General features: G+C 41.6%; 1 protein-coding gene across 4 annotated transcripts in view; it reads right to left on the bottom strand.

Moving 5' to 3' along the window:
* Window positions 1-20,469, bottom strand: part of TLN2 (talin 2) — a 198,991-nt gene extending 178,522 nt beyond the window's left edge. For all 4 annotated transcript variants that reach the window (XM_075208360.1, XM_075208364.1, XM_075208361.1 and 1 more), the window contains exon 1: window positions 20,378-20,469. The gene's annotated coding sequence lies outside the window, so the exon portion shown is untranslated. The remainder of the gene's footprint in view (window positions 1-20,377) is intronic.
* Between the last annotated feature and the right edge of the window lie 6,918 nt (window positions 20,470-27,387).

Below are 27,387 nucleotides of genomic sequence, written 5' to 3'. Positions count from 1 at the left end.
ATGCATACAACTAATTCCAGTGGGTATGAAGCAAAATACTACCTACCCTGTGTCTCTATGGCTTTCAATTAGACATGTGGCAATGTAAAAACGATACATTATGTAAAAGGATAAATCATGGTGTGCAAAAATTATTTTTGTATTTATTATATAGGAAATACCTATATAAAAACCTGGGTACACTAAGATTCTTCTAGTTGATCCCAATGAACTGGTATTTCAGGACAGTTTTCTATTAGAGGCCATACACTGATATTTCAGCTGTATGGCCACAAAAATACTTTATGATTCTACTGAAATCAATAGGATAATTATGTGGCATGTTGGTAAATACAAACGGAAGATGACAACTATTAATGTGGTCATCTTCTGACTGCACCAACAGACCCTAGTTGCGCTGGAAGATAGAATGAGCTATATATACATATATATCTATATAACTAGAATTGACTTGTTGCTTGACTCAGGTAAAACAAGATTACTCACATCAATGTAGGACAGAAGCTTTATGATTTGGTAATATCAGGCAAATATTTAGAAGAGTTTAGTGATAATTTGGTCACTAGGCAGCACTGGTCTATTGGCTATTGTAAAATATTGTCTGACTTCACATTGAAGAGACAGACTCATTCGAGCTCTTAAGGTTGTAATTTAAGGAGGCGTCGCCTGTACACGGTTCTTTGCAGGGCCATATACATTGTACAGGCAGCGCCTCCTTCAAATGTGACGTCATCGGACGCTGTCGGGTTCTTCAGCTGCTGCAATTAAGTAAAGTCTGCGTTTCAAGCTGCCTGTGTTTCCAATGAGTCGGCGATGCGGTCTTCGCTGTAATCCTGCTGGGGTAAGTAGTGTCGTGATTTACTGTATCAGAAAAGCAAGTACCACCCCCCAAAAATAAACTTAAGGTGTCAAACTACATTCTGAATAAAAGATGAAAAGGCAAAACAAAAAAACAGAACAGGAAGATATTTTATGTTATTAGTGGTGCAGTTCACTTGTAAAGGACATAACTCTTTCCAAATAGACAAATATATTTTGGGAACCTTATTTCTACATGCTACTAGAACTACAGTCCTGATGTATCATTTGCACAAGCACAATTCTTATGTTAGGGGGGGGGGGGGGAGAGTATGTTAAAAAGTAAAGCACTGGAAGAACACTATTGATTAGGAAGGGACATTGAAAGAATACATTTAAAAAGTTACTTTAAAATTATTGCATGTGGGATGCAGACTAGATTGTTAATTATTCGCCTACAATTCCCTTTCAAAAATGTACAGGACTGAGCTAAAACCATTATGAGTGTAACGAACGTTTGCATAATTTTGTGCACTCTTTCATGCTCCAACCTTGCCTGCACACCTTAGCCCTAGAAAATGACAGTATACCTACCGAGATTTGGATGGCAGTTAGAATGTTGACAAAACAGAGCACATAACAATTATAAGTGATCTGTTGTCATATACCATAGTGACAGACTGGATTATAAACCTATTCCCCAAGAATTTATTGCCCATTACAATGGCACCAATTTACTTGATTAACTAAATACATACTAGTTTTGTATGTTAAATGTCAGCCACAGCATCATTTGTTAATCTGGTACAGGTATGGGACCTATTTAAAAAAAAATGCCTAGAAATCAAGGTTTCTATAGAGGTTTACCTATAGTTTATACAAATTTGTCTAAGGCATACTTATAAAAACTTAACAATAATTCCCATATTTTCCCACACATCCCCTGGCATTCTGCGAATCAGTAAAATGTTTAACAGTGCTCACAGTTAACCTTAGATCACATCACATCTGTGTGCTTATCATTATTACTTTATTTTCTGTTTTTCATCATTTGTGGAGAACTGATTTCCACTTAAAAGATCCTAAATCTGTATCTACATTAGACACAGATTTATAATAATATATCACTCTTCCAGTGATATATTATTACTAAGAGTGAAGAGCTGCATGCCAGTCTAAAAGGAATCCCAGATGTGCCTGTCCAGCAGCAGCTTGCCTCTGGAAATAACGTGTTGGCAAACATGTCCACATAACAAGGTAAACATGTAACACAATGGATGTTAGGAAGCAGTACCACAATATTCCTGCTCCCCACCCATTCCAGACCATGCGCCAGCATCAACCTCCAGCAGAATGCAGTGACATCACAGCTCAACTGTTAGCCATTACTGCTCTCTCCCTTCAAAAAGGACAAGGAACGGCTGCAGAAATATCTCACCACATTCCTATCTGTTTCACATCATGTTTACAATTCTTCCTCTTGTCAGACATGTGGTTCTTATAATGGGGCCTGGCAGTCACACATCTGTATCAGCCTCCATCAGATTGAAGACAGGCGTGCAATCAGAAAGCTCCCCCACAAAACATTCTATGTTGTCATTTCTCTGTTTCACTATATATTTTTTAATTCCATACATTTTTGGGTGTTTTTTTTTTTTGCTATGCATAAATCCTAAAACAGCATTCCCTCACCAATTGAGTGGATTCCTTATACTAGAAGCCAGTTAATCACATGCTTGCAATACAAAATCAGCATAACGTAAAATAAAAATGCAATGCCGATGTATTTCATCATGCTCTCAATGAGGGAGCTAGGGTTGGCAGAGCAGCTATTTGAGAAACTCTGGAAGACAACTGTTGATTGAAATAAAATAAAAGATCAAAGTAATAGCAGTTACATGTACATGATACAAAGTTATTGTCACATTAACTTCTAACAATTTCATTTCTTTGGACTGGTTATGCATATAGTTCTATTTTTACATTTATTCAATTTGTTTTCAGCTCTCTTTCTAGTAACAAACAGAGCTCTTACCATTCAACATTTTAACCTAAGCAAAATCTAATCAGTAACATTATAATTTTGATTTTTAAATAATCTCTCTCTCTCTCTTCAATTGATATTTTGCCAACACAATATTACCCCGATTGGGTTTCTCCTTTGATATCAAGCTCCCACTTCCTAAACACCACTAGGGTGTACCTATCCAAAATAATGACATTATTATAACCCTACCTTTAACAGTAATTATATATTGTCTAGTCAAACACAGCTTCCATGTCTTTTGATGACAAACATCTATAATATACAATATAATGTTGTCTGGCTCATCCACAAAATTATATAAACTATTGTAATCTGTATTTGGATTACAAGGGAATGTACAGCAAATATCAGTGTTTATGACAAAATAAAAATGTTAAACACAGAAAAAAAAGGGGATGACATTTCAATAGGAAAGAAATCAATGGAACACCTACACTGGAGATATTATTTAAAATAAAGCAAATATGTCATGTCCATAAGCAAAGAAAGCAGGTTTCATGTGGGAGGTTGTGCATTTCAAATCTGTGCAAAGGCTGTTGTAAAGGAAAACTACATGCTCCAACATAAGTTCCATTCACTGATCATTCAAGCAGCACATGAATGGGATATTCTCAGTCCAATGACAGGGAATACAGTTTAACCTTCACACAAGAAAAAAAATCATTATCAAATCACCCCTATACATTTATTTTATTATTTATATACACTGTCCAAAAAGCTGTGTAAGATACTAACATGTTTGTTATTGGAATGAGAATACGAACATGTCTTCTGTTATTAGTATGAGAATTTGAAGTGTTTCCTGGAGGATGTACACAAGCAATTTTCTGGTATTACTAAATTTATACCATAAACTGAATGTTCCCTATTTTAAAAGGTCTCATTTGCATCTCAGCACTAAAACGCACTGAAAATAATAATCTCAATCCTCTGCATTAAATAATTTTTTCTGTGTGGACTCCCAGTTACATATACCTAGGTGGGACAATCCCTATTTGAGGGGACTGTCCTGTCGACCAGCAAATCGGTACTTTTCTCCATGGAAGTTGGGAGGTAAATCCCTGCACAAAAGAGAGAGCGGGGACATAGCCATGGTGAACTGCTGCAAGCAGCAATTCAAAGCTTTCATGGGGATGGCGAGGAGTATTGGGGGCAGCTTAGTGCCAAGCACACTCCCAGGAGACATGATACGAACCCTATGTTACTTTTGTTACCTCTGGGACAATGTTACTAGTTATGCCGTTATGTCAGACAAGGAGGGAAGAATGACTTGCAGAGAAAGAGGACCGCAGTGGTGGGGAGGAGGGAGGCGATTTAATTTTATAGGGAGACTCTTGTGAAGCATTTAAAGGGCTTTCCTCCAGATCATATTTATTGAAAAGCTTGTTAATTTACAACCTGTAATAGCATTGCACCGCCACCATTTTCATGCTAATGCGTGTGAACATCAACCACTCCAGGAATAGTCATCATCTATTAATGAGGACCCACAGATTCTGCAGTGCCGTAGAGTCATAAAAAGAACATAATACAAATAAATATTGGAGCAAGAGAACAAAGAACAAACAATAGCAGAATACACAACTTAGAAGATAAAGACACCATTACAAGAAGAAAGGGGGATAACAGGAATGCTACCACTCTAGTAGTAGTGTATTACAATAGGGTGCTTTGGGTGAAAGCCCAGAATCCAAGACAATCTCTATCAAAACTCAGTGATGTAAAATTTACCTTGAGGAAGTGTGTTTTGGGTGACTGGTTTTTTATTTATCCTAATGGTCTTGGTAAGAAGTAATTGATCTTTACTGTAATTATTTGGAGTAAGACTCAGACTTGCTGTGTATTAAGCACACAAGAGAATATTTTAAAGTATGTTGGGTGATCAGGCACAAAAAAGTTTTTACAGTGAGCACCCATGGTTTGCGAATGGGAGAAATACACTGTCTGTAAGAATACCGATGCCTGCTCTTTGTGTATTGTTCATGGGGTCAGAGCATTACTTCAGCACTGAGGTGTAAGTAATACTCTTAAACAGTGGGTCATTTTCTTTTGAAACAATCTGTATTATTATCCAATTGAGCTCTGTAGATCGCATAATATATTGTAAAATAAATCTTTGTATAAATTTCATAGGAGAAAATAGGGAAGGGTAAGAGGAGTAGCGGAGAATATAAAATGGTAATTTATTTGAACTCATCACTTGTTGAGCATAAGCTACATTACTTCATTTCCCCCTTACACAGCTATTCCCACCAGGAGGTAGGCAGATTGTGTAAGTCTGTGTTCTGATGCAGTAACTGTCATTTTTAAAAGAATGCCTTAAAGTATTACAGTGCAAGATTTTATTTCTCCACACACTGCAGTTTTCTGGATTACAGCAATTATACTCTCAGATAAACACTGTTTCTGCCATATGTGAAAATCTAGCAGCAAACCAATACTCTGGCTGAAGGTTAAAAAGTCAGAAGGGTCATATCCCCAGGGTTTTAAAACTCTGCAGATAGAAGTCATCATTATTAAGTACAACCGTGGGATTTAGTTAGTGCAAATAAATTAAGGAAAACAACCTAAAATATATGCAGGAAATGGATTGTATTCTTTCTAAATGGCAGTGGAGCACTCAGAACCAATATGCAGAATATGCAGAAAGCATTTATCCTAATGGCACCATTGACAGTGTTAACATTTTAGAGCAGTGAAATCTCATTTACTTGTGTTGTTACTTACAGTTTAATACTGTACATAGTCCAAAATCTTTACCATGCAACTTTGTAAAGCTGTGTGCATTGTTGGCTTCATACAATTAATTTCATACAATACACAAATACACCTTGTTTCAGAAACTAGAACGGTTGTTAATAAAAAAAAAAAAAAAAATAATTCTCATTAACCTAAAGTTGGCACTTAATTTAATGCTGCATATGATATAAAACTATATATTGTATATGCTATATAAAAGTAGGCATAAATAGTTTTGCCATTAGTGTAGGCTATAGCATACTTCACTATTTACATTTAACTAAGTGTACATAACTCTATTCAATGCGGATACCTTATGAATACTATATCATAATAAGAATATTTCCATCTTTGGGTTCAGTTGTTGTTGTTGAGAGACCGATTGGGCTCAGAACCAGGGGTCTTTTCCCTGTGACCGGATGCGAGCCTGCATCCAGTCACCCTCCCAGCAACCTGCAGGGCTGAGGAGCACCAGAAGATCCACAAAGCGTATGATCAGATCACCACGCGCATCCTCCAGCAGTACCTAATGATTGCACTGATGAGTGGAGATATAGAAGTACTGGGGGAGGTTTCTGCAACAGATAGTAGGGAGAGGTGAGCAAGATTGCTGCCTGTTAGAATCTGGACGAGATGGATATTAATCTATAAATTAATATTAATTGTTCCTATTTCTGGGTGCGTCTGTCGTGAGCAGGGGGAAGGGGGGGGGGGGGGGAATTGAGGGAAGTAAATTTTTAGGGAATATCCCATAGATGGTAAATTGCAAGCAGGGTCCTCCTACATCTCTGTCTGTATAACCATGTATTGTTTTATTACGGTGATTGTTCCCAATTGTAAGTCGCTACAGAATTTGCTGGAGCTATATAAATAATGAGGACGACGAGATGGCTTTTATGGAGACTGAAGCAAGGATGACCGTTCCTTCTTCTCTGTCCACTTGTCGAATAGTACAAGGCTGGTGGTCTGACTTAAGGAGGGGTGTGGAAAGTGATTGTCTGTGCGCGGCCTTGATTCGGAGTGTGGTGTTATTTGGAGTGTCATGTCCAGCCTCTGTCTATGACAAAATTATCTCCAGTCCCCAAAACTTTGCTTTTCTTGAATATGTAACCTGCAGGTTCTCCAGTTGTTTAATAACCGTTATCGGTCCGTTCTACTTCAACTATGCTTATCGACTGTAGGCGTTTTATTTCCTTAGCCTCAGTCTAGGACAAAAGCCTTTTATGACTTGACTAATGAAAGAACTCATTAGAACAAACTGTACATCACCAAGGAAGCAAAATCTTGTACTGTAGTAAAATGGATATAATTGGTACCTGCTAATACAGATTATACAAGAGCATAGTGTAGAACCACTTCATACAGTATTCTGGGTTAACCTCAGGAACACATTCTTCCCGACCACAGGAGTGGTTAACCAGCATCATGAAGAGGAAGTTGTAGTGTTTTACACTTTACTCAGACAAATAACATATCAGTTTCGAAATGACCACCCATTAAGCCCTTAACTGACAGAGCCTATACATAAAGGGCCCGAATCAAGTCCAAAGACAACTTTCAAGCTATTTGTGGTTTAAAAACAAAACAAAAACATGGAACTTGAGCGTAGTTCCGACTGTATTTAAATTTAAAGCGCATCTCAAGATAAGTTTCAATTTGGATGCAAGTACGCTCTATACTTGCCTTATGTAGATACACAGAACAGACTTCAGTAAACATACGTTAATGTAAAATAAATATACCATCAGGACACAAAAAATTGTAACAAGAAAGCTACTCTTAACAGTATAATCATTTATAGAAATATTTGTTTAACACAAAACTAAAGGTTTTTGCATTAAATACATAGCATAAATAAAAATGTTTGCACTGTGTACTGCACATACAAAGCTTTTCTATAGTCTAGTGCGGCGGTTCCCAAACTGTGCGCCGCGGCTCCCAGGGGTGCCGCGGCGCTGTCACTGGGGTGCCACGGGCCAGACATAAAAAAAAACCCACAGAAACTTACCAATCCGCCGGGCGCCGGGACCCAGCAGCCTCCTCTCTACTGCAGCTGTCACTGAATATCGACGTCAGTAGCAAGCTGCAGGAGAGGGGAGGTTGCTGGGTCCCGGCGCCCGACGGATTGGCAAATTTATGGCTTTTGTTTTGTTTTTTATGGCTGGCGTCTGAGGCGGGGCAGAGTGAGAGGGATCGTGGCAGAGGAGGAGAGCAGAGGATGGCGACAGCGGGACAGAGGAGGAGGAGAGCAGAGGATGGCGACAGCGGGACAGAGGAGGAGGAGAGCAGAGGATGGCGACAGCGGGACAGAGGAGGAGGGGGACAGAGGTTGGTGACAGCGGGACAGAGGTTGGTGACAGGATGGTGACAGCGGGACAGAGGAGGAGAGCAGAGGATGGTGACAGTGGGACAGAGGAGGAGAGCAGAGGGTGGTGACAGCGGGACAGAGGTTGGTGACAGGATGGTGACAGCGGGACAGAGGTTGGTGACAGCGGGACAGAGGTTGGTGACAGCGGGACAGAGGTTGGTGACAGCGAGACAGAGGTTGGTGACAGCGGGACAGCGGGACAGAGGAGGGGAGCAGAGGGTGGTGACAGCGGGACAGAGGAGGGGAGCAGAGGGTGGTGACAGCGGGACAGAGGAGGGGAGCAGAGGGTGGTGACAGCGGGACAGAGGAGGGGAGCAGAGGGTGTGACAGCGGGACAGAGGAGGGGAGCAGAGGGTGTGACAGCGGGACAGAGGAGGGGAGCAGAGGGTGTGACAGCGGGACAGAGGTTGGTGACAGGATGGTGACAGCGGGACAGAGGAGGGGAGCAGAGGGTGGTGACAGCGGGACAGAGGAGGGGAGCAGAGGGTGGTGACAGCGGGACAGAGGTTGGTGACAGGATGGTGACAGCGGGACAGAGGTTGGTGACAGGATGGTGACAGCGGGACAGAGGTTGGTGACAGGATGGTGACAGCGGGACAGAGGTTGGTGACAGCGGGACAGAGGTTGGTGACAGGATGGTGACAGCGGGACAGAGGAGGGGAGCAGAGGGTGGTGACAGCGGGACAGAGGAGGGGAGCAGAGGGTGGTGACAGCGGGACAGAGGAGAGGAGCAGAGGGTGGTGACAGCGGGACAGAGGTTGGTGACAGCGGGACAGAGGAGGGGAGCAGAGGGTTGGTGACAGCGGGACAGAGGAGAGGAGCAGAGGGTTGGTGACAGCGGGACAGAGGAGAGGAGCAGAGGGTTGGTGACAGCGGGACAGAGGAGGGGAGCAGAGGGTTGGTGACAGCGGGACAGAGGAGGGGAGCAGAGGGTGGCGACAGCGGGACAGAGGTTGGTGACAGGATGGGGAGCAGAGGGTGGTGACAGCGGGACAGAGGAGGGGAGCAGAGGGTGGTGACAGCGGGACAGAGGAGGGGAGCAGAGGGTGGTGACAGCGGGACAGAGGTTGGTGACAGGATGGTGACAGCGGGACAGAGGTTGGTGACAGGATGGTGACAGCGGGACAGAGGTTGGTGACAGCGGGACAGAGGTTGGTGACAGGATGGTGACAGCGGGACAGAGGTTGGTGACAGCGGGACAGAGGTTGGTGACAGGATGGTGACAGCGGGACAGAGGTTGGTGACAGCGGGACAGAGGTTGGTGACAGGATGGTGACAGCGGGACAGAGGTTGGTGACAGCGGGACAGAGGTTGGTGACAGGATGGTGACAGCGGGACAGAGGTTGGTGACAGCGGGACAGAGGTTGGTGACAGCGGGACAGAGGTTGGTGACAGGATGGTGACAGCGGGACAGAGGAGGGGAGCAGAGGGTGGTGACAGCGGGACAGAGGAGGGGAGCAGAGGGTGGTGACAGCGGGACAGAGGTTGGTGACAGGATGGGGAGCAGAGGGTGGTGACAGCGGGACAGAGGAGGGGAGCAGAGGGTGGTGACAGCGGGACAGAGGTTGGTGACAGGATGGGGAGCAGAGGGTGGTGACAGCGGGACAGAGGAGGGGAGCAGAGGGTTGGCGTGAGCGGGGCAGAGGAGGGGCGACACAGCGTGAGCGGGGCAGAGGAGGGGGGACACAGCGTGAGCGGGGCAGAGGAGGGGGGACACAGCGTGAGCGGGGCAGAGGAGGGGGGACACAGCGTGAGCGGGGCAGAGGAGGGGGGACACAGCGTGAGCGGGGCAGAGGAGGGGGGACACAGCGTGAGCGGGGCAGAGGAGGGGGGACACAGCGTGAGCGGGGCAGAGGAGGGGGGACACAGCGTGAGCGGGGCAGAGGAGGGGGGACAGCGTGACAGAGGGGGCAGTGTGAGAGAGGGCAGTGTGTCTGGATGCAGAGGGGGCAGTGTGTCTGGATGCAGAGGGGGCAGAGTGCCTGAGGGCAGAGTGTCTGGATGCAGAGGGGGCATTTTTGCATACAACTAAATAACTATTTCTGTCCTGACCTAAATACTTATTACAATTTTTTGACCCAACTACTTCTAAAACAGGACTGCTCAATAATTATTTTGGAGGGGTGCCTTGAAAAAATTTGGAGACTCTAAGGGTGCCGCGAACTGCAAAAGTTTGGGAACCACTGGTCTAGTGTATAAAGATATTCTATACTAGCTAGTGGCAAGCATAAGTCTCTTAAAGACTATGCCTTGTCAGTCATCACTATCAGTTGGCATTCACACGATCTGTAGCGAGTGCAAATGTTATGGCTAAAACCAAGTGTACTTACAAGAAACAGAGGACTTGAATTGGCTGCATCTGCGTCAGAAAAGCTCTTGGCACACCCGTACCATAGATGGGCTACGTTAATCTGTCCCTTCCTTCACCTGTTCCATCTCTCAAGATGTAGAGCAGTCGTAAGTATCATTCGCATTCGGACATGAATCGTATGCAATTGTCAACAGTGGCATAAGCTCCATTTCTGAGCAGAGCTATTTCACGCAAGATATGCTACCAAATGAACATATGCCCAAAGATTAATCAGGCCATAGTGTATACATGCTTCAAATAAAACATACTTAATCATATCTTTGCCAAGGTTACAGGCTCATCTTTTGCAAACACTGGACCACATTTATAACTCTGCAGTCCTTTCATTACAATAAAACTTCATTTTCTCTTTAAAATATTAGGAGTGACTTTATTACAGGTGGCACTTTTGTGTGTTTGGGCAAAGTGTGCCTAGAAATGTGCTTCTATACCAAGCTGCAACTGCAAGTTGTTTCCCTTTAAAACTGAATTTATAAGACAAGATCAAATGCCCTTTTCAGCATAAAGAGGCACACCAAGGCACCTACTCCACACTCTGAAAGGACTGCCTCACTTAGCCCAACAACAACTTCTCTTCCTGTGCAAACGACATCTACTTACACCATAAACCTGTGCACTTTTGCAGAAATCTGGACATACTTGCAAAAATTGAAGAACACCACACTATCAAAGAGGATTTTGAGCTGCACTTTAGCCATTTTGTGATTTCTAAATGAGGCCCATTGTTTCTGCATATATTTCAGTGCCATTATGAAATGGGCCAAAGGCTAATTTGGGAATGGGGAACACATATATATTACAAGTAAAAGACGATTAATGGATGAAAACTAAATTACTGGCGAAACACAAGAGAAATATTTTTCCGATACATAGAAAATAATAAATTTGTTAATGTGACATTGGAAAACTGGAAAGCCTCACACATCACTAACCGAAATGGTTAAAAGTCCTTTTGTGAAGTATGCTGTAGCTAAAGTTGTTTTAACTTGCATTAGCATTTACCTAGCAGTGGTACCAACACCATCTCATTAAGCTGGCAACATATACCACTATAAATATAGCATAAAGAGCTTTTTATATTATGTACAACTGGAAGGGTAAAAACAATCATAGTGAATAATATGTGGATTGTAAAGAACAATCAAAGTCACTTAGTCAGAAAAACTATATAACACCAGGAAGCCACATAGAAAGATTTCTTTTTAATTCAGGTCATGTGTACAGAATAAAATGCACATAAACCTACATGAAAGTCCAAGTTCCTTTGCAACGAACATTAAACTGTTAATTGATATCAAATATCTTTCAAATAAAATGTAAATAATATGTATGCAATTCCTAAAAATATAATTGTTAATAACAATTTAGTTGCTTCTATAAATCATGTTAGTGACCAGTGATAATATTTAATGAACCACATCCAGAGATGGTTTTCTCATGACTGACACATTAATGATCACAGTTTAAGAATACAATGCTTTCACTGAGAATAAGTAGTGTATTTCTATAAGTAGGATATAAGCCTTAGGCTGGTTACAAGCCTATGCAATCATACTTCAGATGCAATGTCTCTAACAATTTTACCAACGATTTAAAGTCATGACGAGCATTGCGATTTATGTGTACACACCTACGCAATGTGCCTTCAGATCGGTGATCTTCATCTCTTATAACCATCTGCTGAAAAGACATCGTTCCATCCTTGATCATATTTTTTAGGAAGTTTATAAAACCAAATCAATAGATGCAATGTAGTTTGGTACAATATAACATGATTGTGCTACTGTACACACTATTGCAATATCTAACCAAATGGCCATGAGTATTGTGAACTGCACAATGTTTGTAGAGGTGTGTACCCAGCTTTATTTAGAGCAAGAATGCCCAACTGGGGGTCATCAGCCTTTCAAAACAGAGGGACTCAGCTCTCTACATGGAAATATTTGGACAGCACTGATTTAGTGAAAAACAAGAAAATTAAAAATAATGCTGTTTATTTTTATTTAGTTAAAGAAAACAAAAATCCCATATTTACACTGGCACAATCCCATTCTCTTGAATCTAGGGATACAAACTACAGGGCACAGAAATAAATGTTACTATATCATATTAGCACACCTCATTAGAAACTTGATATCTACATGGAACTCCCTATACATGACCAGACCAATGCTATACCAGTGAATTAAATATATTCTTCTATTTTATAGCCATACGTGTATAAACAGAATGCATTCACCTATAATCTGCAATCAAACACCTTATTGTGCGATTTTTTTTCCCCAAGTTATAACGGCATAGTGTTACTATGTAGTGCAGAGTATAAGTCTGGGCTTCTCCGTTCTCAGCATACAGCGAGAAGTCCATTTAAACAGGTAACAAAGTTCCATCCATGTATATGTATATACTGTCACTATTGATATAATTATTGGTTTAATTGTTTTCTCTGGGGTTATAATTTGTAATCAAACCTGTTATGCTCAATGCATAATAATATCCATAGGTTGTAAAGAACACACCAATTTCAATAAGTTATCAAAGTAGTATGAGGAACCTGACCCATAGTCTCTAAAGATTGTGAAGGAACAGGATTTTGGATTGCATTGAAGGTCTAAACAGTTCTGTATAGAAAACAATTATAAGATATTAATAATTCTGTGAAAGTTCTCTCATGTACATGAAACCAATAACAAGCTGCTCATTTAGCAGATTAAAAGAATCCTTGTACTCTCATTTCATGCTTTTAAACAAAAAATAGACAATCCAAATAATCTGTGTTACGGAATGGTATAAACCCCACCGGATGACTACTTTGAATAACAAAAACAAAAAAAGCGATTGTAAACTGTTGTCAGTAAAAATCATTAGCATGTGCATACATTTCACTGAGGTTTTTAAATGAGTGGATTTCTTATTTTATTTTTTTTTTTAAATTAGTCTTCAATATTATACACTGTGCATGGGTAAAACACACCTCCAGACTAAGTTCTCACAAGCACGACCCCTCTCTAACCTCTGTCTCAAAACTGGTACTCGATCTGTTTTTATTTGCAATTTGTATTTTGTAATCCTGGCTGTCCGGCACTGCAGACATTTTTGGCACCTTACATGATGATGTTGATGATGATGATGAAAACTAATGCAAACTTTAGATGTGTTTTAGTCCCTTATTAATATATGAAAAGTGAATTAAAAAGCAGATAGCTGTGAGTGAGCCTTAAATCAGTAACATAGTAGGAACAAGTATGTGCTATACTGGAGAATATAAGAACATTACTGAATGAAGCACATTTTACTCATTTACTGAAAGGGGGGGTGGGTGGCACAGCCTTGTGGACTGATGCGTTATGTACAATTTCTCTCCTCTGTTTTAACTGCCAATCAGTTAGCGGCTCTAAGTGCTGCATTTGTGAATTATTAATGAGCTATGCTACAGTGTAACGGGAACAGTGCCCTTTATGCAATTATATTTAGGTAGAATATTGGAATCCCACCAGGGCTTAAAAATGTGTGACCTCCATCGGAGTTGATGGAAACATTATATTTCGACAGACGAGCCACCTTCAATGATTTAGAGAAAGGGGTGGAGCGCTTCCATGCTAAATGGGGTGCATACATAGACACATTGAAAGAATCGACTCGGCTCCATATCATGCGGGTCTTTGAAGATACTAGGTGGTCTTTACTGAGAAATCTTTGAGGATGGTGGATGAGGTTAAGTTTTATCCAAAATGTGAATGATTGGCAAATGCCCAGCTAAACTGGTATCAATAGGAAGTCGTAGTATGTTTCATGAGAAACACCAGGAAAACACACTATTCAGTGACTCGGTTAGTCTCAGTCTCCTCTCTCTTCCCCTCCTCTGTCTCCTTTCTTGACCTTTTCTCTTTTCCATTCTATTTCTGTCCCCTTCTTTTATTTTTATTTTCCTCTCTCATTTATGTTTGTGATAGAAAAAGAAAAATGTTATTTGTACATTGAGATATTATGTTGCAATTATTTGACATGATGTAAACTTGCCTATTTCTTTGTACAATAAAAAAAGATTTACAAAAAAAAAATAAAAAAAAATGTGTGACCTCATCCTCAAATAAAGACACAAACACCATTGTACAGTGCTGGGAGAAAACATGGTAAAACATTTTAATTCACAAATACCAAAAACAAGTTTCAATGTGTACCGGTAATCATACAAAATCAAGCAATCTCCTTTTTATATCTCGTTTATGGAAATTTATGGCTAATGGGTTTCCAGATAATATATCAATAGAATACTTTGATGCCTTTTCTGAATTGATTCTATAGTAAATTAAACAGATACAGGATCATTTATGTATTGAGAAAATATACTAGCATTCTTGCCTTTTTTAAATCTCAATAAAGGTCAACAGTATTGGAACGTAGTATAGGCCAGTTTAGGGACAGCCACAGTGTTTTTCCATTGGCCCAGGTGACCATGAGTGAGCAGATATTGACAAATGGCAGGCTTGTTTGCAGCTACAAAACTTGAGTGTACGGTGCCACTAACGGTTTCACACTGGACAGTGAGAGTCCCAGGCTGGTCCAGTAAGTGGATAGCAACAGACTGAAAATGTGTAGGGTGCAGGGAGGTTACACATAGTGACGCCACCTGGACATCCTTCAAATGCTAGGGGGACAGGGAATCAGAGCTATGCGAGGATAAAAACAAACAATTAAAACTAAAACACATACATTTGTCACTGGACCCTAGCATTGTAATCATCAACATATTATACAGTGCCACCAATTCCTCAGCGCTGTAGAGAGAGAATGGTGCTATTCACATCAGTCCCTGCCTCTGTCCCATTGGAGTTTACAGTCTAAATTCTAAATGCATAAACACAGTGCACAAGAATACTACAGAACCTCGCAGTGTTCTTCATGCTGCCATATGTTTTTGGAACATTTGTGAAAAACACACAAAACATTCATATGGGAATAAATACAGCAGTGGGTACTCACACATACAGACAGCATCACGTTAACACAGTAAAAATGACCAATCAAAACCTGATCTGTGCAATATGAAAAACCTTTCATGTAAATAAACACAATGTTATCAATCATTTTATTTGTGTCACTAAGACAACACTAAACCTGCACTGCCTAAACAATAAGGAACATATTCCTCACATTACTTATGGGATGCAGTGGTATTGCAGTGTACTTTAAGAATCAATTGTAGAAAAAGTAAAGTACCTAAATGACCTGATGTTTTCAAAAATAGGATAACAGATCGAGATAAACTGGGCACCTCACTGCTCTCTATGGGTGCCAAGGAGGCCAGCTACTTTAAAAGCACAGAAAAACCGGACACCCCACTAGGATAAAAATAGAGTCTCGCTCAGAAGTCAAATATTTCTTCCTCTCACCTTTCACACTAAACTAGACTCACTGGACACTGAGGATTACGTACACGTGTGGAAACTGAAGAGGAGAGGGCGTAGTCAATCTCTAGAGCTTGTTATCCATACAGTAATATAGCTGACATATAAATAGATATATACACACACACATAAAATTAAATAAAGATGAGTAAAGTGAAATGAAAATTACTTCTATTACTGAATATATGTTTCCTTTAGAACACTTGGAATAATGTTTTTAAGGGGGGGGGGGGGGGGAGAGAATAAACTTTACAAATGACTATATCAATTGAAAAAAACACTGTGCTCCCACATCACAATTATTTTGCCATTTACAATTTACTACTTCAACTTCCCTTAACTCCTGGACTACTATTTTATTTTTTACGCTGAATTATGTGTGCATTTCTACTTGTTCATAGGTAATTGAGTCAGTGAAACCCAAATGGGCAGAATTATTTTTATTATCCTTTATTTCATTTATACAGCACCAACATATTACACAACAGTAGCAAGTACTAATACAATATGGGAACTTGGGAATAAGCAAATCTAAAATACCAATCAAAACAATTATCAATGTGATCATTTTATGTGTAGCATTGGTGTTCTTAAGACAATACTAGATCAGCACTGCCCAAACAATGAAAGAAAAATATTACTTGAATGACTGCCCCATAATATTTTAACTAACCCAGTGAAGCTTACACTAAATTCTCTACCACCCACAAACTAGGGTCAATTGGGTCCACAGTTCAATTAATTTACCAGTATGTATGTACAGCCCCAGTGCTGCAAGCCCTATAATCTTTGCCACCATATCATCCAATGTAGAGAAACTGGGCAGACATACATATAGATAAAACAACTAAGGACCAAAATAACAAACTAGAGTCAGAAACTACAGTGAAATAACAAAACAAAGATGGAACAAAAAAAAAAAAAGATAATAAAAAAGGTATTTGATGGAAAAAGCAGACCTGAATAAAGTCAAAGGATTGGGTGGAAATGAAGACCTAAGGTAAGTTCAAACAGACCCCAAGAATATCATCCAAAAAGAAAAGATCAATGGAACCCTACTTGCATCAATAAATGTGGCTATATTCGGCTGTGGGAAGCTACAAAAATGAAGACAGCATCACAATAGAAAATAAGAAGAATGGGATAAACATAAGGGAACCTAAAGATCAGACACAGGACAAGTCATTAGGATTGACAAATAAAAGGAAATGATCTTCACTTGGACAAGATCAGGAGTTAAGAACCCTGTGGGTTGGAACCCCAAGAGGTCAAAGTTTGCCTGATATGCAATATATTCTATTGGGAACTGGCTCTTTTGGGGTTACTGGAACAGTGACAATTGGGATCACAGCTTAAAAAAGCTAACGTTTGAGCACCAATGGATTAGATGAGCATGGCTTAAGCTGGGTACACACTACACAGTTTTCATCCAATAATCAGCTAAATCAGCCGACATACGACCGCTCGTTCAAAAGTCGGGTCAGTGTGTGCAGTGACACTATGGTTGAAAGTCTGCCCAAATGGACGATTGTCGCCTCATTTGGTTGGTCGTACCGTTTAATATTTTCGTTCCAATCTCGTTTCCGTTGTGTAGTGTGTATAAACTTCCGACCGATCCACAACAGCAAGTATAAAATTACAGTCATTGCTCACGACAAAATGGCTGTAAAAAGTCGCTAAAAGGAAGTCCGCTTTTCCCTTCATCGTCCTAAACAAGGCTAGTGTGTATGCAGTCCATGGACCGAGCGATCGAAACATCGATCGCATGTAAAATTGCTCGGCATAAAAAGTTGGTTTAAATTTCTGTAGTGTGTACCCAGCTTTAGCCTGTATCAACATGTACTAGATAAGGATGTATTTAACGTGATCATTTCAAATAGAGTAGAGAAGTTGATGTATATAGTTTTCAGTGCATACAGAATATGAAACAGATATTGAGATACTAGATCATCATCATCACAATCACCATTTATTTATATAGCGCCACTGATTCCACAGCGCTGTACAGAGAACTCATTCACATCAGTCCCTGCGCCATTGGGGCTTACAGTCTAAATTCCCTAACGTACATACACACACAGACAGACAGACAGAGACTAGGGTCAATTCTGATAGCAGCCAAATAACCTACTAGTATGTTTTTGTAGTGTGGAAAGAAACCGGAGCACCCGGAGGAAACCCACACAAACATGGGGAGAACATACAAACTCCACAGAGATAAGGCCATGGACAGGAACTGAACTCATGACCCCAGCGCTGTGAGGTAGAAGTGCTAACCACTTAGCCACCGTGCTGCCCATTGGATCTGGTTAAAGTTTGCATACATCTTCTCATTGATTCCAGCTTTGTTGCTAATGCAGTAAGCTATATGTGTGCAATATCACATAGCAGTTAAGCACATTTGGAGACAACTCTGCAAATGTCAGCAGGATTGTAGCGGATATCTATGCAGTAATACAAAGGCTATTCACCCTGAGCAGAACAGGTTCTTCAAGCTATGTACACACGGGTGTTAAAATTCTGCATTTAAGATGCATTTTTAACTTAACTTAAGCACATTTAAAAGAATGTGAAAATCAAATCATGTACCAAACGAAACAATACATACTTGCATGTTTAAGAACATTTAACACTTAAATGCTTAAAACACATTTCATATGTGTTTTCACTTGCATTTTCACATGCAATTAAAAACAAAAAAACAGGGCATCAAGTCTTTCATGTATGCAAATATTTTACACTATAAAAAGCCTGTATAAGTATATTTTTTAAAAAAAATGTATTAGCTTTCAAAGTATAGGCATGGGATATTTTATCTGTAATCATAGTATTAACAACATTCTGAAAACCTGAAAGGAAAAGTCTAATAATTGCTTTGATTCAGGAATCAAATCACACACAAACAGACATGGTGACCAAATTCAATCTCAAGTGCCATAATTATAGAACTGCAAGTATCAATTAGCTTGGGGTGTTTGCGTGGGTTTCCTCTGGGTGCTCCGATTTCCAAACTGACCTTAGTCTCTCCCTCTGTCTGTGTGCATGTTAGGGAATTTAGACTGTAAGCCCCAATGGGGCAGTGACTGATGTGAGTTCTCTGTACAGTGCTGTGGAATTAGAAGCGCTATATAAATAGATGATGATGTTTGAATTTTGGGTTCATTATTAATTTCCTTCAGTACTGACCACCAGATTGCAGTACACAGCATTCAGCCGAAGACAAACCCCTGTCTTACAGCAGGCCAGACACGAATCAATATGTCAATGTCAGAATACAATCACAGAACTCCAGATAGCAAATATAAACCAAAAAGTAAACTATGTAGCAGAGTTCCAACACAATTAAAGCTTTATATCAAATATATTCTATTCCATAAACTTTACATTTCTTTTTGCTAAAGCTACTAGCAACTATTTAGTATCAACTAGCCATTCAGGCAGAGGGAGAAAAGCTGCTGGTACAATGGAGAAGACTATTAAAATGCAAAGCCCTAAATAATGATTAGTACACAACATGGCCTTATTTGAACACTCACTACACACACACACACACACACACACACACACACACACACACACACACACACACGTAAAAAATTCTGAGAACTGGGAAAATTATATACGTCTATAAAAGCAATACAAATAAAGTTATTTCAGAAACATCTTTGTTGTATACAGAACGTATCTATTAATAGACAAATCACTTAATTCAGAATTTAGGTATGAAGCACAGTCCACAACAAGCATATACCCCCATAAGACAAGAAGTAAATGCATCCAACTTTTTGCAGTCATCTCTTCAGCACTTAACAAATGCACATGTCCGGCTCCTAAACTTGTGTACATGTATGGCTTTAATCCCTCACATAATTATGTCCATCCCTGGTGCTTTGTATTCTACTTTAAATAAATAAATACATTACATGTTGTGTATGTATATATGTGGCTTAGCAATTTTTAACAACTGTGAAGAAAACTCCTACAAACCTCTGTCCAGTTACTGAGAACTAATGTGTGTATAGATAACAGAATGTTGGAGCCTGGCCACCTTGGGATTTATAAATTCCTGGTATATAGCAGACAGCTGTGTGTGTAAATGGAGAATCAGACAGTGCAAGCACAATTCACAGCAGCCTATACAAAGAATTATAAAGTACACATAATTAATGTAATGCAATCATGTCAATATACACATGCCCTTGATATTTGGTACCTTATTCTATAACTAGTACACCAGCATATGTTTCAATAAAAACGCTACACATCTATTACGGATCTAAGCAATCATACTACCACACATGGCACTAAAAATGCATATAGAATATTAGATATTCACTTACACATGGACATTTCTGTTTTCACTAATATATATTCTAATTACACAACCCCACACAATGAATAACAGAACTACAGAGATACAAGTCTCATACACATAAAGCTGGACCTTCCCTACACATATGCAGCACATGTGAAAAGAAATGCCCCTCTGTATACCGCTGAATATACATCCTATGGGATTCACACGTTCATACTCCACACCTATAGACCATACACATTCTTGCACACCCTGTACATTCCGTTAATGTCAATGCAAGTTAAGGTAATTGTAGTTGCATATACGACTGTAGAGCATTTCATCCACTTGCCTGACCGTGATCCCTGTCGGACCCCGGGTCACTCCCTCTCCATCCCCTGCCTTCTCTCCGCCCGAAGCGCTGCCGACCCCCGGACTATAGTATGCGCATGCGCGAGATGAGGAGATGGGGGGGGGGTGAAAACACGGTGGTCACACCACGCAGCTGCATGATTGGCGGGCACTGGGGGTCTTGTTGGTATAGCAGCGGGCGCCATCTTGTGGCTGGCATGGCTTTTTGGAGCTGTGTTTTTTTGTGCCCATGTACTGTAGTGTATACTTATTACGTAGCTGGTATGTTAGGGGTTTTTAATAACATTTAGGGGTAAAGTTACCTGATGTCCTCTTTTATTGCAACATATCTGCCAACTGTCTCTAATTTTCCATGAACAATCCCAGATTTTAAAGGTGTGTCCCTGTACTTTCCCTTTAATATTTTCAATAAGCACTTTACAATTCATGTTATATTTTGTACTGAATGTAATTCTTACTATACATTCTTATTATTATACATTCTTATTATATGGGTTTTATAACTTACAATGTATTGAATAGGGGTCCCTACTTATGTGGTATAGTGAGGGCCGCCAAGTGGAGTTTGGAACCCAGGTACAGAAACTTTCTGCCTCACTCATACACACACATAGCAGGAGAAGAGATGTGTGGCGGCGCTGTTAAAGGGGGCGTGGCCACATAGTGACGGGGGCATGACCAACATGTGCTGTGGCTGCGCCTCTTTACACATGACATTATGGAGGGAATTCAATTAGCTGCAAAGTGTCTCTGAGACACTTTGTGGCGGAGATTTTGACAGAAATCTGCTCATTCGAGGAAAAATGATTGGAGGTTTCGACCGTGATCGTCGGCAATGTGCACAGCGTTATGTCCGTCCGCTACATTGCCGGAAATTGAATTCCCCCCATTATGTATTAAAATGGTGTTATTCTCGCCTACCTGTTATTGCAGCTTTCACAACTGGACAGAAAAAAAAAAAGTAATTTAAAAATGTTTTTTTACCTGGCAGAAGGGCACCCCAGGCTAGCCCTCCTTCCTCTCGACGCCCTGCCATCCCAACAGCCAGGATTTTTGTCCCACCTGCTGGAAGTGTTCATAGGTATGTCCTTTTCATAAAAGTGAGCAAATGCAACGTGCACCAGTGGCAGGAGTTTTCAGGAAAGAGGGTATGGAGTAGTCTGGTGCTTCGAACTAAGTGCAATGCACATCTCCTGTAGGCGTGGCCATGCACAACCGTGATGCGGGCAAGCACACATTGTGCATGATTGCACAATGCAATCTATGCCTCTTCTGTTTATTTAGAAATATGTCACCCAGAGATTAACTTTCCACTCACCAGAAACTATTAATGGTTGCAATCACTAAGATTGCATTTCACTACAGGTAATCCCTTGTTCCTATTTGTACTTGTGCGCTTTGCCAACACTTAAAAATAATTCAGTCTAATTTTGCTCTGCATGTGCATCTAATGCATTGTACTTCCCAAGTCAGTGGTGGACAGCTACCCCCCCCCCCCCCCCCCCCCCAATCAGTCTGCAACCACCCTGACCAATTATATGCTTTGTTATAAAGCAGAGAATATAATTGAATGGGGGCAGATCATTTCCACATCATGTGACCTACTCTACACAAAACGGTAAGCTATATCAACGGAGGAGCAGTAAGTGCAGTGTGCTCTGCACTACATGCTCTCCTTTCTTTCTCTGCGAGTTCCAGCTGTACACGTAAGTAAAGGCATGTGCAGGTCTGATAGGTGTCAGACGCCGTCCCCGCTGATTCCCCGTCAGACGGGGAACGGATGTCTGATCCCTCTGTCGGCTGCCGTGGACTTCCGGGTATCGGGCGCATGCGCCCTGGTCTCAGTCCCGTTGCTAGGCAACGGGACGCCGCTTCATTATCCGCTGCCGCTCTCCGCCAATAACCACAGTCTGGATCCTATTTAAACCTGCCTCTGGCGCCATTAGGGTGCCAGAGTAACAGGTTCACCACCAGTGTTCCTGGCTTCGGTTGTATCCATACTTCTGAGTATCCTGCTTACTGTCTTCCTGTTGTGACCCGGCTTGGCGACCATTCTACTCTTCTGTGTGACCCCTTCAGTACTGTGACCTCGGCTTGGTGACTACTCTTCTGGATTACCCTTCTGTACCTGATATTCCTGATTGCTGTGACCCGGAACCGTCTGACCTCTCTACACTACACTGGTAACTGGATAATAGAACCGCGACCTGCGTGCCCTTTGCAGCGAAGTCTAAACCTCCTTGCGGGGGTCCCTGGTGAACACCAGGGGTACGTTAGACTCCGCGCCTGTTAGACCAGTTGTGCCAATACCGGTTAGTGTTTACTCCACTCCTGTGCCCCTAGGCCTACGGCCTGACAATAGGCATATGTTGATCTGATGAGTATGTGTGGGAGGTCTGATAGGCATAGAAGGGGTTTGTTGGGAGGCTTAATGAGCATGTAGTGGAGGTCTGATGGGCATGTAAGGAGCATGTGTGGAGGTCTGAAAGGCATTTGGGCAGGTCTGATGGGTGTGTAAGGAGCATGTGGGGAGGTCTGATGGACATGTGAGGTAGGTTTGATGGACATGTGGGGAAGTCTGATGGGTATGTGATGGACATATGGGAAGGGTTAAAAAGTATGTGGGTGAGGTCTGAGGGTCATATGGGAAGAGTTTTGGAATACATGTGGGATCTGAAGGCTTGTTGGAGTCTGAAGAGATATGGGTGCATTTTGTGGCAATTGGAGGTCTGAGGGCATGTGGGGCTATTCTGAAGCAAATCTGGACAGTTGCGAGGTATGCCCAAATCTCTGACTTCTCCTATCTCCTTCATTCCAAATAGTATAAGAGGGTCGAGAGCTGATAAGCAATTTATCAAAGCATTGTGTTGAATTGGATATTTGAATATTTTTCTAAGCGTATATGGTATTTTCGTACTGTATAATTTTATAGCAGATTCCCTGTTTAAGTGGCTGGAATAAAATTACATGTACCATTTCTATCATTGTAAGTCCTACATCTAGGATGTCTGCTAGGTGTGTGCAGGTGAAAAATATGTAGTGACACACACGTCTAGCGCAAATTGTTAATTTAGAGCAGAAATGGAACAATATAACTGGGTAAACTGGGAACTGCCTTTGTGAGTGATTGATTAATGAGATTAATTATTAAATGGTTATATATTGTATGCCTTGCTATTAGCCACCTTTACACTTACTCTAACCGTACTCTTATACTAGCTCACCCAGTATAGAAAGGGGGAAGTTTTAGTCACTAGTGACTTTAATACCATCCTGGACAGTAAGATGCATCTGTTTAACCTAATCCCCTCTTCTTCCCTAGCCACCAGTGACCAGAGTACTAAAGCCTGTTACAATATTCTTAGAAAACACCCTTTTATATGACACATTGAGAATATGGCATTCCCTAGCTAAAGACTGTACACTATTCTTAACTTTCCATCACCTATACTTTAGAATAGACATTATCTTCCTAAACAAATTTCTAGCACAAATTTTCTTAAATACATATGTTCAGACCATGCCCCAATACCAGTGCACTTGAAGAATATTTGATCTTTGCCTCCTCATCCTTCTGGCATCTGAATAAATCCTTATTGCAGCACCTAAACATCTTTATTCCAGGCCCTAAAAAAAAACCTTAAAACAATCTCATAACGTGGATGTGGACAGGGCCATCTTAATAACATTATGGGCCCCCAGGCAAAGCAGTGCACCAGGGCCCCTATATATATTGTGGCAAGAGCCCGCTACTGCAGAAGCACACGCAAACAACTTCTTCCTTTTTATGTAGCTTTATTGTCAGAATGGTAAATGTTTTGACACCGTATACTTTCACAGCTATTATGGAGACCCTAAACGCTAGCTATACATAGACCAGCTCTCTCTCAGGACCAGCCAGCTTTCCCAGCGTTGGTGACAGTGAACAAATGACACAAACAAGCTTTTATACATGATACTCCTCCCCCAGCCTTAGCTTGATGGACAGGTGACACACCCACCTTCTCCTTAAGAGAAAACGCCCATCGCTGGCTCTGTTTGACTAACAGACACACCCTGTCTGTTTGCTGAGAGGAAGTAGCCTTCAAATCATGTAAGTTAACCAACTTTAAACTACACATAAGTCTTTACTTGGTTTAACGTGAATCTAGGTGCATAACTGCACCAATGTCTTACTCTGCTTTTATGTTTTCTTTGCATCTTGTCAGATAAATGCCTCCCTTTGTTACATATCCCTCCCCCTAGCGTCTCCAAGTAGGGGGAGCGCATATTTTCGTGACAATACATCTGCATTCTTGTGCAGAATCCCAGGTCTATGTTCTACTGAGAACTTGAAAGGTTGTAGTGCCAAGAACCAGCGGGTTACCTTGGCATTTACCTCCCGGTTGCTCTGCATCCATCTCAATGGTGCATGGTCTGTTATTAAGGTGAACTCTCTGCCTAGGAGATAATAGCGCAGAGCTTCTGTAGCCAATTTTATGGCGCGACATTCTTTCTCCACAGTGGCATATTTTTGTTCCCTTGGAAGTAACTTACGACTTACAGGACAGGATTTTCTACTCCATTCTTCTCCTGTGACAAGACTGCACCTAAGCCAACACCAGAAGCATCAGATTGGAGGAAGAACCTCCGGGTAAAATCCGGTGCTTGTAGAACTGGGGAGGAACAAAGAGCCAACTGAAGATCAGACCAGGCGGTTTCTGCAGAATCAGACCAGGTTAATCTATCTGGACAACTCTCTCAACCTGTCATCCGTGCCCACCCTCTTGGGCCATAGTTACCTGCCTGTACTCACTTTTCCCCTCCCTCCCTCTCTTTCACGCTGTGCCTGAGCCCCCAGAGTTATAGTGCTTACTGTTACTTGTACTGTGCTGTTTCACCTTGTACTGTGCCATTGTTTGTCCTTGTACGGCGCTACGGATACTTTGTGGCGCCCTATAAATAAAAATTAATAATAATAATAATAATAATAATCCCCAGTCTGGGGTATAGATCACTATATCGTCCAAGTAATCGGCTGCATAAGCTGTGTGAGGTCGTAGCAATTTATTCATGGCCCTTTGGAAGGTGGCTGGTGCGCCCAGGAATGGAAGAGAAGACATCCCTGTTCCGGCTAATCATTTCTTCAGTCTGTTGTCTCTGCTGAATGGACAAAGCTGGCTCTATGGGCACTTCAGACTTTTCAATGGCAGTACTCACTACCTGAGGAGAGGTTTCCTCATCATGCCAAGGTTTAAGAAGCTTAACATGATATATTTGCTTCTCCCTTCTCCTACCTAACTGGCGGACTCTGTAATTGACAGGACCGACAGCCTCTAGAACTTCATATGGACCCTGCCAGTGGGCGAAAAGTTTGCTTTCCTGGGTGGGAACCAGCACTAGGACCTTGTCCCCAGGCTTGAAAGATCGAACAACAGCACTTTTATCATAACTTTTTCTCTGTCATTCCTGAGCCTCTTTTACATGTTGCTGCACAATGGTTGGAAATTGGAACCAGATTTGGCTCCCTGGGACCTTGCTGCTCCCACCCTTCTTTTAACATATCCAAGATACCCCTGGGCTGTCTCCCAAACAATAGCTCAAAGGGACTAAACCCTGTTGAAGCTTGAGGTACCTCACGGATGGCAAACATCAAATAGGGAATAAGAGTGTCCCAATCTTTTTTTTCTTGAGCCACTGCTTTCCCGAGCATGTGCTTTAATGTGCGGTTAAAGCAATCCACCAAGCCATCTGTTTGTGGATGGTATACAGAGGTGTGAAGCGCCGTAACCCCTAGCAACTGGCACATGTCCTTTATTAGTTTAGACATGAATGGAGTACCCTGATCTGTGACAATTTCTTTGGGTATTCCCAAGCGCGTAAACATCAATACAAGTTCCTTAGCTATGGTGCTGGACTTTATGTTTCGTAGGGGAATTGCCTCTGGATACCTGGTTGCATAGTCAAGCACCACTAGTATATATTGGTGCCCACATGCGGATTTTTCCAGTGGCCCCACAAAGTCCATAGCTATCCGTTCAAAGGAAACTTGTACTATTGGTATTGGAATGAGAGGTGCCCTGTACATGGGTTTGGGACAGGTTCTCTGACAAATGCGACAGTACTGGCAATATTTTTTCACTGCCATGTGTACACCGGGCCAGTAAAACCTAAGCAGAACTCGTTCCCGTGTTTTATCCTCCCCTATGTGTCCCCCACAGACATGTGTGTGTGCTGCTTTTAACACAAGGGGTACATGGACCTGAGGAACCATTAATTGTTCTACTTTTTCCCCCTGTACATTAGCAACTCTATACAGGAAATTATTTTTAACAATAAAATATGGTATACCTTCTGCAGGCTGGGCGGCTTACGCTACCCCATTTACCTCAGTCACATTTTTAAAGGCATGTTCCAAAGTGGCATCATTAAGTTGGTCTCAAGCAAAGTCCTGCAGAGGAAACAAAATTGGTATTGTGGACCAGTCCGTATCCTCACTGACAGGCGGGGTGGGCTCATCTGCGACATCACTGACCAATGCTAGTTTGGACTGTCCATGTTTCCCCGCAGGTGGATGCTTTTGTGGAACTCCTGCTGTGTCTCCCAGGATGGCATTCCGGTTTGGCGGTTCCCAAAGATCGATGTCCAGATGTTGTGGATTCTTAGGCAGTTCCTTTAAGACCGGGCTTCCGACCGTTGTATCAGTTGCCGGCATGTCCGGCCGGATCCGCTCACTGAGGACATCATTAAACAGTGGGAAGTCTCGCCCCAAAATGAGTGGATATGGGAGTTTAGGTGCTATGGCAGCTACCACCATAACAGTTTTGTCTTTGAGTGTGACTGGTAGTATTGTTCTTTCATACTCTTCTGTCGTGCCATGTACGGAAAGAACCTTCACCTTGGGCAACCGAGAAGTTATGGTTTCGGGTAAGGCAGAGCTGGAAACCAATGAGAGTTCACTCCCCAAGTCAACCAAGGCCAGAACAAGGTTTTGGTTGATTAGCACAGTCA

The sequence above is a fragment of the Mixophyes fleayi genome, chromosome 4 (assembly GCF_038048845.1).
Source record: "Mixophyes fleayi isolate aMixFle1 chromosome 4, aMixFle1.hap1, whole genome shotgun sequence".
Classification (NCBI taxonomy): Eukaryota; Metazoa; Chordata; class Amphibia; order Anura; family Limnodynastidae; genus Mixophyes; species Mixophyes fleayi.
Note: the sequence above shows the minus strand (reverse complement) of the source record. Positions and strands in the feature narration are given on the sequence as shown.